We start from the raw sequence: 15,461 nt of genomic DNA, 5'->3' as shown, positions 1-15,461 counted from the left end.
CCTTGGCAACCACAAGTCTGTTCTCTATGTCTGTGAGTCTGTTTCTGTTTAGTAGGTAAGTTCATTTGTGTCACATTTTAGATTCCACGTATAAGTGGTATCATATGGTGTTTGTCTTTCTCTTTCTAACTTCACTTAGTATGATAATTAGAGAGAGGTTTTTGATACAGAGTAGGAAGCATCCAGTAGCTGGACATTTCTAAGCTTTATCTTCAAGGTCTTTGAAATAAAACTTTTCAAGTTTTCCCCTGACACACGCCCTGGCTCAGCCTGGGCTATTTCCCGTTTCCCTCAGGAAGTAGTTGCCTTTGCTTGTTCTGTGATACCTACCAGATGTGCTTAGCCCACCCCCTCTGTCTTTTCTTGTTTATGTCCTACTATATTACCAGATCATCACATTCCTCTTCCTATTTACACAAGCTTTTTATCTTCCACGTAAGAGTGACCTTGCTTCTTAGAACCTTCCCATATTTTATCTGAACATTCTTTGTAATTCTTACTGCTTATTACCATGTATTCATGTTGCATGGGCACCAGCGTTCCCACTAGTGTGCAGGCACCTAGAGGTAGGACATTTTATGCGTCTCCCTTTGTATGTCCTCCCCTTTGCTTCTTTGCTCCTACTTCTCCTTTAGTACTCCTTTAGTACTTTTCTTGAAGTCCATTTCCCCCAGGAAGCCCCCCCTGAACTGGCTGAGTGCTGGTGCCTTTGGCTTGTGGCAGTCATCATGGTGTGCATGTATTCCTGTGAAAACCACTTGACTCCTCTCTTGGTCCCTGCAGCCTAGGACTCAGTGAAGGTGGGGACCATGCTGTTATGACTCCTTTCCATTCTTAGCGTGCGGCCCAGTACCCAATGCCTGGTATCCATCAGGGACAGCACTCATGTGCTATAGATAAGGAGACATTGCCTCTATAAAATTGTAGCCCTGAAGATCCAGTGTCAAAGCCACCGTGGGAACCTGCATGCCAGGTTCCTAGACCAGTACCCTTCCTACTAGACTAGACTGTTCTCACCTTGGAGCACAGTCTGAGAAACCCATCCCCTGGGAGCCTTTACTGTTTTTGGGTGTCAGTCTTCCTTGGGCTTGTGCATTTGAGGAGTCTGGGCAAAGGGCTTCTAACCAAAGGGATGAACCAGCCATCCTGGGATTTTAGAGTTGCATCAGGAGTTGTGAGGAACTATTGTGATCTAAATCTTTCTGGTTAGTTCATTTTCATTGAGAAAAGACTCCAAAGATCATTGCCTTGAAGTCATTGAAATAGGAACCAGAGAAAATAGACTTAAGTGCAAAATACATCAGAGTTTTAGGGCCAAAAGGAACTTTAAAGATTAAGTGGACACAAAGCACCGAGCTGATCTCCCTGTGCTATGCGGCTGCTTCCCACTAGCTATCTATTTTACATTTGGTAGTGTATATATGTCCATGCTACTCTCTCACTTCATCCCAGCTTACCCTTCCCCCTCCCTGTGTCCTCAAGTCCATTCTCTACGTCTGCATCTTTATTCCTGTCTTGCCTCTAGGTTCTTCATAACCATTTTTTTTTTTTTTTTAGATTCCATATATATGTGTTAGCATACAGAATTTGTTTTTCTCTTTCTGACTTACTTCACTCTAGAGGGGTGGGATAGGGAGGGTGGGAGGGAGATGCAAGAGGGAGGGGATATGGGGATATATGTATACATATAGCTGATTCACTTTGTTATACAGCAGAAACTAACACAACATTGTAAAGCAATTATACTCCAATAAAGATGTTAAAAAAAAAAAAAAAGAAGGTACCAGTAGGCATCATGCAAAAAATAAATTAAAAAAAAAAAAAAAAAAAAGATTAAGTGGAAACCTTACAGACCCACAGTCATTAAATGAATTGACCGAGGTTGCTAGTCAATGGAAAAGCTGCTATTTTAATTCAAGAACTTGAAATCTAATGAACATTTTGACCGTAAATGATTGTTTTTGCTCCATTATGAAAAAGGCCCTCCATTTGCAGTTTGAAGAGTCAGAAATTCATTTAAAATTCCTGAGTTTTAATTTCCCCTGGGGAAGAAGAGGCCTGTTTTTTGTTGTTCAACCAAATGGCTCAAACAGCATGAAGCTCCTAGAATGGTAAGTGGCACTCTTGAAGCAGTTGACTTTTTGGATTCTATACTCCCTTTCTCTGTCGACAGTGACCTAATTTTCCTAGGGAAGTGTCCCTCTTCCGTCTTCTCAGCGGTGTGGCCTATTGATTCCCAGCTCCAGGCCTGGCTTTGATGGGCTCAAACAATCAATATATGCCTGGGTCCTGGACAAGGACCTCCAGGGAGGGACCTGTCTTCTCTCTGTAGCCTCCTGGTTATTGGGGTGCTAGGATGATAATTCTGAGACTGCTGTGCCCATGGTCCCATTGGATGAAGAGCCTTGGGATGTCCACTGAACAGTCAAAGGGATGTGGAGAAAGAGAAAGCAGAGAGGGATTCAGGGTTTTGAGTTTCATCCCTTGGCCAAGGAATCAAGCCATACCTGAAGCTAGAGCTACTATTGGATTGAGAAGTTTTCTTTCTTGTTGAAGACAGTTTGAACTTTCTGGCCCTTGGAACAGCTGTCTCATGAATACAGATGTTTAATAAGAATTTCCTTAATTCCTCTTAATTTAGAGTAAATGTCTTTGAAGACTAGAGTAGACAGTGTGATGTCCCATAGTCCACCTTACTTTAAGAATCACTGATTTAGTTCCGTAAGGACCTGCCAGACACAGCTTTCTCCACCAACAAGATTATCACCCCCCGAGGTTGGGGAATTTGATGTAAGTCTTGGTCGCGTCCGTATTCTCCTGCAGCACTCGGCACAAGTAGGCACCCAATAACAGTGCATTTAATGGATGAATGAACAAACTTAATTTGTTTCCCACAGGGTTCACAGGAGCTAATGGTAGAAGAGAGAATAATAAAGGAATCAACATTAATTGGCCATCTCATTAATTTGCTGCATAAGGAACACCACTCTGTCATTTTAAAAATTTCAGTATTTTATGAATTGGATTACATAAGTGATCTATGACTAAATTCTCCTTGAGCACGTTACAAATATTTTTTGTAGCCACTATCCACATGCGAGACCCCACCCATCCCCAAAGAAACCATGGCTAACTTGCGGGTATACATTCTCTGCATTTCATTTCATGTTCTACTCACCAAGAGATAATGGGTAGATTTTTTTTTTTTCTTACTTTAACAAAGTCTGTTCACATATGCAGTTGGAGACCGAGGTGTGCTGTGGTCATCTCACACCTGCGCCTGAGAGTTGATTGTGTTCATCACTTCCCAGGTTTGGTGACTTCATGTGGGTAGCTTGAAACTGGCCATGGAGGGGGTGGAGGACTGTTTGCACCAGGAAATCAGTAAACATTACAAATCAGTTCTGTTTGGAAGCCAGTTTTTAGACTTGTGCTGGCACGCCACTGTTCGGGGGGCATTTGTACACAATGACGACTCAGACAACATTGCTGTGCATGCCTCCTTGTGCGAATGTGTGAGGACCTGCTCTAGATGACAAAAAGCCCTGTTGCTAAAGCATCCATCGGGCGTGCAGATTTAAATGAAAGAAAACTACCAGAAGGCGTTTCAAGGTTCCAGTTCAAACTTCCACCAGCAGTTCATGAGGATATTTCCCTGCACAAATCTAGTATCTTGTTTTGTCTGCATTTCCCTAATCACTTTCCTTTCATGTGTTTATGAGCTATTCTTATTTTCCCTTTTATGAGTTTTCCATTTACAACCTTTGCTGCTTTTTTTGGATAATTTGCTCCTTATTGATGTAATTTTGTCTCCTACCTCCTGCCAAACACAGCTTTGCTCACGATTCCTTGATGTATCGTGTAGAAAATATCTTCTCCTAGTCTGTAGCTTGTCCTTTATCTTTGTTTTAGACAAAGTCATGCTAACCTTTGGAGTCTGATGTTTCAAAGCTTTTGCTTCGCAGCTTAAGTTGAGCTTTCCTGTCAATCCTACAAATAGGGATGTATTCTTCCCAACAATCTATGGTTATAATCAACATTATTCCCAGTTATAGCTGGGGAAACTGAGGCTTAGGGAGAAACATGGTGGGATTGGGATTTGTATCTGGGTCTGTTTGGCTTCACCATCATTTTCATGTGAGCTGGTGTTCCATGCTCCTAATGGGGTGTAACCTCAGGGGTCCTGTATCAGCAACTCCACACACCTCCCTGCTGACTCAGCCTGCCCTGGATCTCCATCTTGTAATTGGATGTGTTTCACTCACATAGACTTTCCCTGCCTGGATCTTCTTGTCACACACGTGGTTCCCCTGAGCTGGCCTTAAAATGGCACCAGGTCAGCTCTCCCTACAGATCTCATGTCTGGTCCATAAATAATGTCTCCTTTGCCTCAACAAATTCTGAATGTCTAAGCTTATCCCAATGCATTAACCTCTCTCCTGCTGCATGGAGTGGCCTTAATTTTCTGAGGAGTCAAACATGCACTGGTCCTCTGGTCCCCGAACTGGAGGGGTCTGTATTAAGCTGTTTAGGTAGGCCCTCCGTGCTTGGATGAAAGGAGGTGACACCTCTTTTCTCTCCTCCATTGGAGGTGGTGTAAATAGAGACTGACTTCATAGCAACAGCTTTCTCCAAACATCCGTATGTTTGTTCTCTCTAAAATTCTTTCTTCCCTCTCTACCTGATGCCACGTCACTCCTCTAATCTAACTGAGGAATTTAGAGTCGTGATTCTCATCCACTCCCTTTGTGAGCCTTGCTTTTGAGTCTAGCCCTTCACATTGGTTTGTAGGGTCTGTTGTGGCCACTGTCAAACTTCAGTTTTAATAGCCCGTAAGATGCCTCTTTTCACCTTTAGGTCATACACTTCCCGCACCCCAAATTAAGTGTGCCATATTCCCTTCCGTTTCTCTTTTTGTAGCATTTATGATGTCATAAATGAATGATTACTTGAGCATTTCTTTCCCCCCCCCTTACCACAGTGTAAGTCCTAGGAGGACAGAAACTTGCTTACTGCCATGACTCACACACCTGCTATCACAGCTTTGTCACTCAGTGCTGAGGTGTGGAGTCCATGGACTGATGGATGGTTGAAAGAGTGAGTAGGTGGATGACAAGAATTTCACATCACTTCCAGACCTCATTGAAAGATGCTTTCCCTTTCATCTAAATTCTGTTTGAAAGCTTCACCTGAGCACACGTTCTCCAGTATTGATTGCCTTGGTTTAGAGCAGTTTGGGTCAATATTGTTAAAGTTTAAAGCGCGAGAAAAGTCATGGCTCCTGAAAATGAACGTTCTTGTTTATCTTCATTGGAGTCAATGCACTTTGCCTCAGCCTTCTGAAATATGTGCCAGTGGATGACCCATATTTTCATGGATTGGTAGCAATGGCACTAATAAATTTCTATTGATGTTGCAACTGACTATACCAGGCACTGTGCTAGGTATTTTGTAAATACTGTTTTATCAATTCTCATAGCAGTCTTTGGAGAAAAGTATCTCTGTTTCCATTTTCAAAGGAGGAAACCATCTCAGAGTTTATAAATCAGTGGAGTCAAGGAGTTGGGTGTTTCTGAATCATTGCCACAGTTGCAGTGCTAGTTTTGTTTCAAGTGGATAACTCGTTTGATGATTTTTTGTAATCAGATGAGAAGGAAATGATTTTTTAAAAGATATTAAAAAGTCAGTAGGTTAGAGTCTTTATCCATTTTTTCAAACCTAAAAATATATATTTTAAAATTTCACATTCAACAAATATCTATCAAGCAGATAGTTCTGTTGGAGCGAAAAGGGCCTGTCTTTCACAGAAGACTTGGTCTAATGTAGGAGATTATTCTAACAGTCAAAGCCATTTTTTTTTTTTTTTTTTTTTTTTTGGTGCTCAGTAAATATTTATTGGATGAATGGGTGAATCAGTCAATCAATCAACCAATCAACAAGAGAATGCCACAGGCCACAGTCACCCATGCTATTTGATGATGCTGGGTTAGTCAAAGCCATTTTTACACCAACTAATATCACAGTACTCAGAGAGATGCCTTGTGTTATGAGGGCTTGTAATCATGGGTTTGACAAGGTCTAGGGCGATGAGAGAACACTCTCTGGGGAAAGAGATGGGTGAGCCGAAGTTGGCATGATCCACAGGGAAGGGAAGGGCCACTCCAGGCAGAAGGAGCGGCATGGGCAAAGGTGATGCAGTGACAAAGGGGGACGGCAGGCCACTGTGGCTGCGGAAGAGTGAACAAGGGAGCCTGGAACGAGATGAGGATAAACAGGGGCAAATTGGCTTTGAGGACTGTATTAGGGCAAAAAAGTGTTTCCTTTATCCTAAAAGGAATGGAAAGATACTGAAGGATTTTGAGCAGGGGAGCAGCTTGATTCTATTTGTGTACTGAAAATATGCTTCCTTGGAAATATTGTAGAGAGACATATCAGAAGCAAGGTTGAACAGAACAAAGGCCATTGAGCCGTCCAGCTGAGAAGCCAGGTGAGCCTGGGCAGGTTGGTTGGTGGTTGAGATGGAGAGATGAGGGCTCACACGCAGAAGCTGGAGGGAGACGGTGACTCTCAGATTTCTGGTTTACATGACAAGGTGGCTCATAGAGCCATTTACTCAGATAAGGAATGTTGGAAGAGAAACCAGCATTTTAGCTTTTTTTCCCCCCTCTAGTGGTGGTTTGAAACATGCTAGGTATGTGCTGCCTTTGAAAATCCAAACAGAAGATCTCAAGTAGGCGACTGGACTTCAAGGTCTTGAACGTAGAGGAGGAGTCTGGGTTAGACACATGGATTTCATTGACTGGCTATGTACCGCATTCCGTTTTATGTACAGGACTTGAAGAATGCATAAAACAGGCCAATTTAGTGCTCTCATAGGGCTTACATTCTGGTTGGAAGAGAAGACAGTCAATATGACTCCAGCAGTAACTTAAGTAAAAACAAACCGTTGTAAGGGAGGTGGGGAGTGACACTGAGGGCAGCAGGGAGGTGACTTTGATAAGGAGGCAGACGAAAGCTACCCTAGAGTCAAGAGGAAACTAGTGGAACTTGATTTCACAGAGGCCACGGGAAGAGGATAGTTCAAGGAGGAAGCATTGACCGACATTGCAGAAAGTTTCTGAGAATTCAAGTACAACGTGCATTAAAACTTTCCTGGACATCTTAGTGACAGCTAGCGCGTTCATCACCTGATAGGAGCTCTTTGGGTGGTGATAAAAGTTCAGAAACTAGATTTTGGGGGCACTGAAGCGTGAGTAAAATGATGGAGAAATGGAGACAGCCAGTAGAGGCATCCTTTGGGTAAGCGTCACTGCTCAGGCAAGGAGGGAGAGAGAGCGGTAGCCAGGAGGGCTGAGAGTTTTGGCTTTTGTATGTATTTTAGTTCTAACGAGAGAAAGTTGACTTCGCTTAAAAGCTGTTGGATATATATGGACTCTAAAAAAAAAAAAAAAGTTCTGAAGAACCTAGGGGCAGACGTAGAGAATGGACTTGAGGACATGGGGAGGGGGAAGGGGAAGCAGAAGCGGAAGCTGGGATGAAGTGAGAGAGTGGCATGGACATACATACACTACCAAATGTAAAATAGCTAGCTAGTGGGAAGCAGCCGCATAGCACAGGGAGATCAGCTCGGTGCTTTGTGACCACCCAGAGGGGTGGGATAGGGAGGGTGGGAGGGAGACACAAGAGGGAGGAGATATGGGGATGTATGTATATGTATAGCTTCACTTTGTTATACAGCAGAAACTAACACACCATTGTAAAGCAATTATACTCAAAGATGTTAAAAAAAAAAAAAGCCGGGCTTCCCTGGTGGCGCAGTGGTTAAGAATCCTCCTGTCAATTCAGGGGACATGGGTTCAAGCCCTGGTCGGGGAAGATCCCACATGCTGCAGAGCAACTAAGCTCGCGTGCCACAACTACTGAAGCCCGCGCCTCTAGAGCCGGTGCTGCGCAACAGGAGAGGCCACCGCAATGAGAAGCCCGTGCACCACAACGAAGAGTAGCCCCTGCACGCCGCAACTAGAGAAAGCCTGTGCGCAGCAACGAAGATCCAACGCAGCCAAAAATAAAATAAATAAAATAAATAAATCTTTAAAAAAAAAAAAAGCCGTTGGGAAGGATCTAGTTTAGGAGAAGTTAAATACGTAAAATAAAGAAGGGAAAATCATTACAGTCATTAAAAGTTTACTTTTTCTCAGTCCCAGTCCTATGGCTGCTGAGATGAACTACATGACTGAATCCCAGGAAACTCAAACAGACATTAAATAATGAGGAGGTGAGGTGTGATCGCGAGGCATGTGATGCCGTGGCACCCAGCATGCAGTGGGGGAGGCCGACTCTGCCGGGATGTCCCAGAGGAGAGCTGCCCCCATCTCCTGCCCCCAGCTCATGCCAGGTGGGTGATGGCGGCTGTGGTGCACATCAGCAAGTTTGCACGATCACCTCTGTGCCAGAGTGGGGACGTGCAGAAAAATGAGCCTGAGAGAAGAGGCTATCTGGTAATTGAATCTAAATCTGCAATAATTGATTCTGAGGACACAGGCCTAGGTGTGCATTGATTTTGGAGCCCACTGGCCAAGCCTTGGCTGACACCCAGGCAGGTGCTGCTGCGACTTTCAGATGCTGTTTATAGAATTTGCTCGGACACAAAGGCATTGAAACAGCCTTGCAAACAGTCCTTCAGTGCCCCGGCGAGCACCAAGGGAGGGCGTTGAGGGGCAGGAGGAAGAGCCCTGGACTTGGAGGCTGGATTCTAGTTTCCACTGCTAGTTCTGCCCTTGGGCTGGATTCTCCATCTTCTTGAGCCTCCCAGTTCCTATCTGTGAAATGGGTTTACAGAACTATGTGATTTCCTTTTAGCTAATAGTCCCCACATGGATGTGTGGATTCTCAGACTTAGGATAGCGGCTCAGATGAAAAAGGAAAATTTGTCTTCCTCACTGAGGACTCAGTCTACCTTTGGAGATAACCAGGCTAATGCTCTACCTATTACTTTGCCAGAGTCTTATTGAGCACCTGATTTATTCAAAGCACTCACCTAGGTCACAGGGAAGACACTCAAATGACCATCCTATTGTCTGTGCTTTCAAGTAGCTTGTAGAACAATGCGGGGGGGGGGGCATGTGGGTGAGGATAAGGTGATTCCAAGCTGAATAAAGTAGAAGGTGGAATATACACAACAAAGGTGTGAACATGGATAAAGCGCACTGTTAATAAAAATAATGACGCCAATCACTATCTTATCCAACTTTCACGATAACGCTTTAGAAGAAGAGGTTTTTATGGTTAGTTTACACATGAAGGACATTAGGCTCAAAAAGCATAAGTAATTTGCAAGTGGAAAAATCGAAAACGCTAATTTGAAAAGATGCACGCACCCTAATGTTCATAGCAACACTATTTACAATAGCCAAGATATGGCAACAACCCAAGTGTCCATGGACAGATGAATGGATGAAGAAAATGTGAGATATATATATATATATATATATATATATATATATAACGGAATATTATTCGGCCATAAAAAGAATGAAATTCTGCCATTTGCAGCAATGTGGATGAACCTAGAAAATATTATGCTTAGTGAAATTAGTTAGAGGAAGACAAATACTGTACTATATCGCTTATATGTGGACTCTAAAAAAAATAATACAAACAAATGTATATAGCAAAACAGAAACAGATTGACAGGTATAGAAAATAAACTAGTAGTTACCAGAGGGGAGAGGGAAGGGGAAGGGGCAAGATAGGGGTATGGAATTAACAGATACAAACTATTATATATAAATACATAACTAACAAAAATATGCTGTATAAAACAAAGGAATTATACCCATTATCTTGTAATAACCTATAATGGAGTATATACTATATGCTATACTTCAATAATTTTTTTTAAGAAGACTAAATGAAAAGTAATAGAAATTACAAGTGAATGGGGAGTCTGAACTTGAATGCAGAGCTGATTTCAGAGCCTGGGCTACTTGTAACTACAATGAATGGGAAAATCTCCATGAAGAGGTGACGTTTGCAAGGAGACACAGGTCTTTGAGGTGAGGATGAGGCTATCAATTCATTAAAAAAAATATTAATTGTGTTCTTTTACGCCAGGCTCCTTGCTAGAAGCTAAGAATGCAGTGGTGAGTGATGTATTCTGCAGGCTCGGAGGAGAGTCACACAGAACCGTAACTGCACGACAGGTGGTCTAAGTCAGCTGCTGCAAACTGCTCTGGGATCAGGAGAGGGAGCAATGGTCTCTGCCTGGGGCATTGAGAGGATGTCTGAAGAAGGGACAAGACAAGCAGGGTCTATGATGAATGAGAAGAAGAAAGCTTAGTGGGAAAAAGGTCATAGGAAAAAGAATATTCAAAAAATATTTATAGATTACCGACTTGGAGCAAGCACTATGCTAGGACCTCTGGAAATTATCAATAACATAATTTGTATTAGTTTTATTAGCTTTTATTTCTAATCAGAAATAAACTTGTATTTGACATGGTAGAAGTCACTCTCAGCCAGTATCTCCCTCCCCCAAAAATAATTAAGAAAGTAATTAGAACGTTGAAAAGTAGTGTTCATTTTAACGAACCGTAGACATTGCTTCCTGTGATCTAATTTGGTACTCATGACAATACCATAATTAGAGATGATAGCTGCATTTTACAGAAAGCAAAGTGATGAAAGGAACATCACGTCCTTGTAATAGGGAAAAATCGAGACACTAACCCAGACCTCTTAGCAATGCCCCTCCCCTCCAAGTCCCAGTGGCCTAAAAAGTTCTCTGACATTCCTCACGCCATCTTGCCATAGCTCTGTAATTGACCAAACACCCATTGATCACCTGTGATGGGTTATAAGTGCACGATTCAAAAGGTGAAACTATTGGGGGAAATCATGACATTTATTCATGGGAAGAGAATGATAATGGCCTTCTTCAAGAACAGGGACTGTCTCATGTCCGCAGATCCATCACGGACCCTGGAATTCTCAATATTTTTGATGAATGAGGTGTAAGTGTGTTGAGGGGGTACAGTCAGAAATGGAGCATCTTCCGAATGCCGAGTGAACGTGTAGGATCCACATTCCCTCTAGGCTGCGACGGTCAGAGAAAGCTGCTGAAGGGGAGAGTGAAGTCGGCCAGGAAGATGGGGAGGGATCAGATCCCAGCTCAGTTCCTCAGGGTCCTACTCCCTGAGGTGTCAGCACCCCGTGAGTGGGTGGTTACCAAACACTCCAGCTGTGCTGAGACTGGTCCGGTTGTAGGCTGGAGCTAAGAAGTTCAGATCAAGAAATATCTCAGAGTTGGGTCAGGGCATGGGGTAGACACCCTTGTGTCCTGCATTTGCTGTGTGGGAAGTTGAAGGTCAATTACTAGGTTCAGCCACTGCCAGGTCTGAGTCAGGGTGACCCATCAGAGTCTAGGACTCTAAGGTATGCAGACCAACTTTGAGAGCCTGGGGGTATCTAGTGATGGAGATGGTTTGTGTTGGAGAGAGGAGAGCTGGCCCTGGGGTAATTTCCAGGTCCACGCACAGATGCTTCTGTGACACTTGTTGCAGATGCACAGCAGAAGGAAAAGATGCTGATGCAGGGAAGGGGGCAGTAGCGGCTGCAAGGCCACCCATGTCCTGGAGGACAGGTGCTCAGGTTCCTCTGGGCTGACACTGAGTTTAGAGGGAGAAGGAGTGAGACGAAAGCATGGGACTCTGAGAAGCAAAAAAATAACCCTTCTAGCTGCAGGGACAGGTCTCAGCAGAGACGCTGGGCTGACCTGCACGTGGTTTGGAGAAAACATGTGCATTTTAACGAGGGGCGATGTTCAGCCAATGCATCTGGAAGGAGCAGTTGTCGGGGTAGCCACTGCCCTCAAATGCCTAAGCTGCCCCCCCTCCACTGGCCAGTTAGCCTGGTCCCTCTCTGAAACCTTCGCATTCCCTGAAGTCCATAAATAAAGGATTTGTGCCTGGCACAGCAGATGGCCTACAGGACCCTGCTCATCCCTGTGCCTGGCACGCATTCTGACTGGTTGGTACCTGTGCTAACCATTTGGGGTATGTGCCCTAACAGACAGGGGTGTAATAGAGGAAGGTGAGGCATCGGAGGAGAGTCCAGGTGAGAATGGCCTTGACTAGGGGGAGCTCCCCTCATTCACGGCTCGGGGAGGGGACAGTGGTGGCTTCAGCTCTTGGAGAGAGTTGGGGCCTGGGGCGCAGCTCTCTCTCTGGACTGGTCAGTCTTGGCTCAGCCGTGGCCATGGGGCTGACCTTCTGGAGGGGACTTCCATCTCCGTGGAAGAGAAAGGCAGAGTGACCACCTGTTCTTACCTACTCAGCAGTGCCTCTCGGCACTCCCTGATATTTTCCTAGCAAGTCACAACTGCCCCCTACATTCTGTGGTCTCCCATTAAGGCCAAGGTCATCTTGGGCTGGAGAAGGGCTCTGTGCTCCTTGGAACATGCCGGGCCCATGACTGGGCGGGGATGCTGCAGCTCTTACAAAGATTTGATTAGCTGCAATTGTGCTATACTTAGTTCTCCTTGGGAAGCATATGGCCGAGGCAGATGGCTCGGGAAAGTCTGAATCACATAAACAGGGCTCTTTGCCTCCCATTTGCTGGGTCTGATGACTTTTTAACAGAATGGGTTTCAGAATTAGAAGGTGGAGCCTTGGTTATACCCCTCTCAGAAAACCCCAGGCTGTATGTTTCAGGCATACTTAGCACTGGCTGTTTGTAAGGGAACAGGATAGGTGTGGATTCCGGGTCATCTTGAGGACATAGCAGCAAACAGATCCCTAGCAGCAAGCTGCTTGAGCCCAGGTTCAGTTCACTTCCACAAATGTTTATTAAACATTGTTGCCAAATTCTCAGTGATGGGACGACTTGGAGCCTTGGTCAGTCATGCGTTTTATAAATATTTGCCTGACCTAGACTTCAGGAAAAGACCTGGCTCTGTGCTAAACCCTCACCTGGGCTACAGGTTCCAAACTGGTCATTTTGGGCCAATTCAACCATAGTAGATAATTTAGATTTTATTCTAAATGCAATGGGGGCAGGGCGGTGATGAAGTCTGGTTTATATTTTATATGAATAGACTAAAGAGTAGTAATAGTAGAAGTAGAAATAAAGTTTTCCATATTCTCTATTGAGAGAAGATTATGAAGTGACCCAGAAGGGATTCATCAGAACCGCATTTTGAATGTAAACCCACAGGATTTATGGAGGATTGGGTGAGAGGGTAAGGGAGAAAGAGGAATCAAAGATGACCAGGAAGGGCTTCCCTGGTGGCGCAGTGGTTAGGAATCCGCCTGGCAATGCAGGGGACACGGGTTCGAGCCCTGGTCTGGGAAGATCCCACATGCTGCGGAGCGGCTAGGCCCGTGAGCCACAACTACTGAGCCTGCGCGTCTGGAGCCTGTGCTCCGCAACAAGAGAGGCCGCGACAGTGAGAGGCCCGCGCACCGCGATGAAGAGTGGCCCCCGCTCGCCGCAACTGGAGAAAGCCCTTGTACAGAAACGAAGACCCAACATAGCCAAAAAAAAAAAAAAAAAAAAATCACCTAGGCCAAGCCCTAAAAAAAAAAAAAGATGACCAGAAAGTATTTTACTCTTTGTGGTTGAGAGATTGGGGGAGCGTGCTCGCCTCAGCAGCACATATGCTGAAATTGGAGCGACATTAGCATGGCCCTTGGGCAAGGATGGCACGCAAATTCGTGAAGTGTTCCATATTTTTGATTCACTTTGTTATAAAGCAGAAACTAACACACCATTGTAAAGCAATTATACTCCAATAAGGATGTTAAAAAAAATTTTATAATACCTAAAAGCAACAGGAGACTGAACAACAACAAAATTAGCCAAAAAAGAAAGAGTACTGTAAGAATGATAATGTAAAAAAAAAATGATATAAAAATGAGGACCATTTTTTCTTCCATTATTTACCAATAATAAAATAACAAGAAGTACTTGATAAAAAAAAAGAGAGAGAGATTGGGGGAGGGACACAACCAAAGGTTCTATATTGGGTATGTAAGTTTACGGTGTGGATTTGACATCGAAGGAGTAATGTCGAGCGGGCGAGGGATCAGGTCCCCTCAGGAGAGAGGTGCAGCTGGAGTCAGGCATTTGAGGGTTCTCAGCTTGTGAGTGGCGTATAAAGTCTTGGAAACAGCAAGACTTAGATGGAGGTCTCCAACACAGAGGCGGGAAGGGCAGGAGGAGCCATCCCAGGGGGAGCAGGGAGAGGAGAGGGAAATCATGAACTTAGCTACTTTCCATCAGCAGGCAGGTGGGGAGGGGGAAGGGGAAGCTGGGACGAAGTGAGAGAGTGGCATGGACATATATACACTACCAAATGTAAAATAGATAGCTAGTGGGAAGCAGCTGCATAGCACAGGGAGATCAGCTCGGAGCTTTGTGACCACCTAGAGGGGTGGGATAGGGAGGGTGGGAGGGAGACGCAAGAGGGAAGAGATATGGGGATGTATGTGTATGTATAGCTGATTCACTTTGTTACACAGCAGAAACTAACACCATTGTAAAGCAATTATACTCCAATAAAGATGTTAAAAAAAATAAAATTAAGATATACAGTGTAAAAAAGAAAAACAAACAAACGAAAAACAAAAAGAAACAAACAAAAAAATAAGGAATCTTCTTCTTGCCACCCTGGTGAGTCAAATCATTGTTGCCATTTTCGTCTGTGAACGAGCTAAGGCTGGGAGAGTTAACATCTCACTCAAAGACTCCCAGCTATAAACAGGGAGATTCCTGAAACTCTGTCTTTCCAGCCAGTGCCCACTGCCCTGCTCCAAGCCCGCTGTCTTCCCAGGATCAAGAAACAATTGAGGATTCCCTTTCCACTTCCCTCGAGAGTTTTGCTAGCAGCTGCTAGGATTCCACTGTGGATAACGTTTCATTGTCGCATCAGCTGCCCGCTTCTCCCCATCCAGCAGTATATTCACTGCCGTTTCTCCGAGAGCACCTGTTAAATGTTAGACTCTGTGCCCGGTACACTCCTAGGTCATCTCTTTCAACCCTCCGAACCCTTGAACTCCCATCCGCAGGTCACAGGGGCAGAAACCGAGGTTCAGACCAGGTAAGTTCCTTGTTCACAGGTGCGCGGTGTACAAATGGCAGAGCCCGGAGGAAATCCATGTCTTTGAACTCCAATCCATTTCTTGTCCTTACAAAAGCGTGAGGGGCAAGGCCATGGACTGGACTCTGTAATTAGAATACAAATGGAAGCACCTGAGACTGCACAGGGGTTAGGACCCCAGTCTTGGGCGACTGGAGTGTGTTAGAGGCGGCCCTCTGGCCTTTTACTTTTGAAATTACATAGCAGTGCACGTTATTGGCTAATAAAGTGTTACCAAGTGCTAGCCTGACTGGGCTCATTCTAATAGATAGGTGAAAAGGGTTTATAATTAAGTAATGAAGGCCACTCAGTGTTGCTGGGAGGA

General features: G+C 44.5%; 1 protein-coding gene and 1 pseudogene across 1 annotated transcript in view; both read left to right on the top strand.

Annotated features, from left to right (window-relative positions):
- FAM135B (family with sequence similarity 135 member B) overlaps positions 1-15,461 on the top strand; it is a 176,999-nt gene that overhangs the window by 54,425 nt on the left and 107,113 nt on the right. The window lies entirely within an intron of this gene.
- LOC133077490 (U6 spliceosomal RNA) lies at positions 13,635-13,732 on the top strand (annotated as a pseudogene).

This window comes from Eubalaena glacialis, chromosome 17, assembly GCF_028564815.1.
Source record: "Eubalaena glacialis isolate mEubGla1 chromosome 17, mEubGla1.1.hap2.+ XY, whole genome shotgun sequence".
NCBI lineage: Eukaryota > Metazoa > Chordata > Mammalia > Artiodactyla > Balaenidae > Eubalaena > Eubalaena glacialis.
This window is presented reverse-complemented; position numbering and strand designations above follow the sequence as displayed.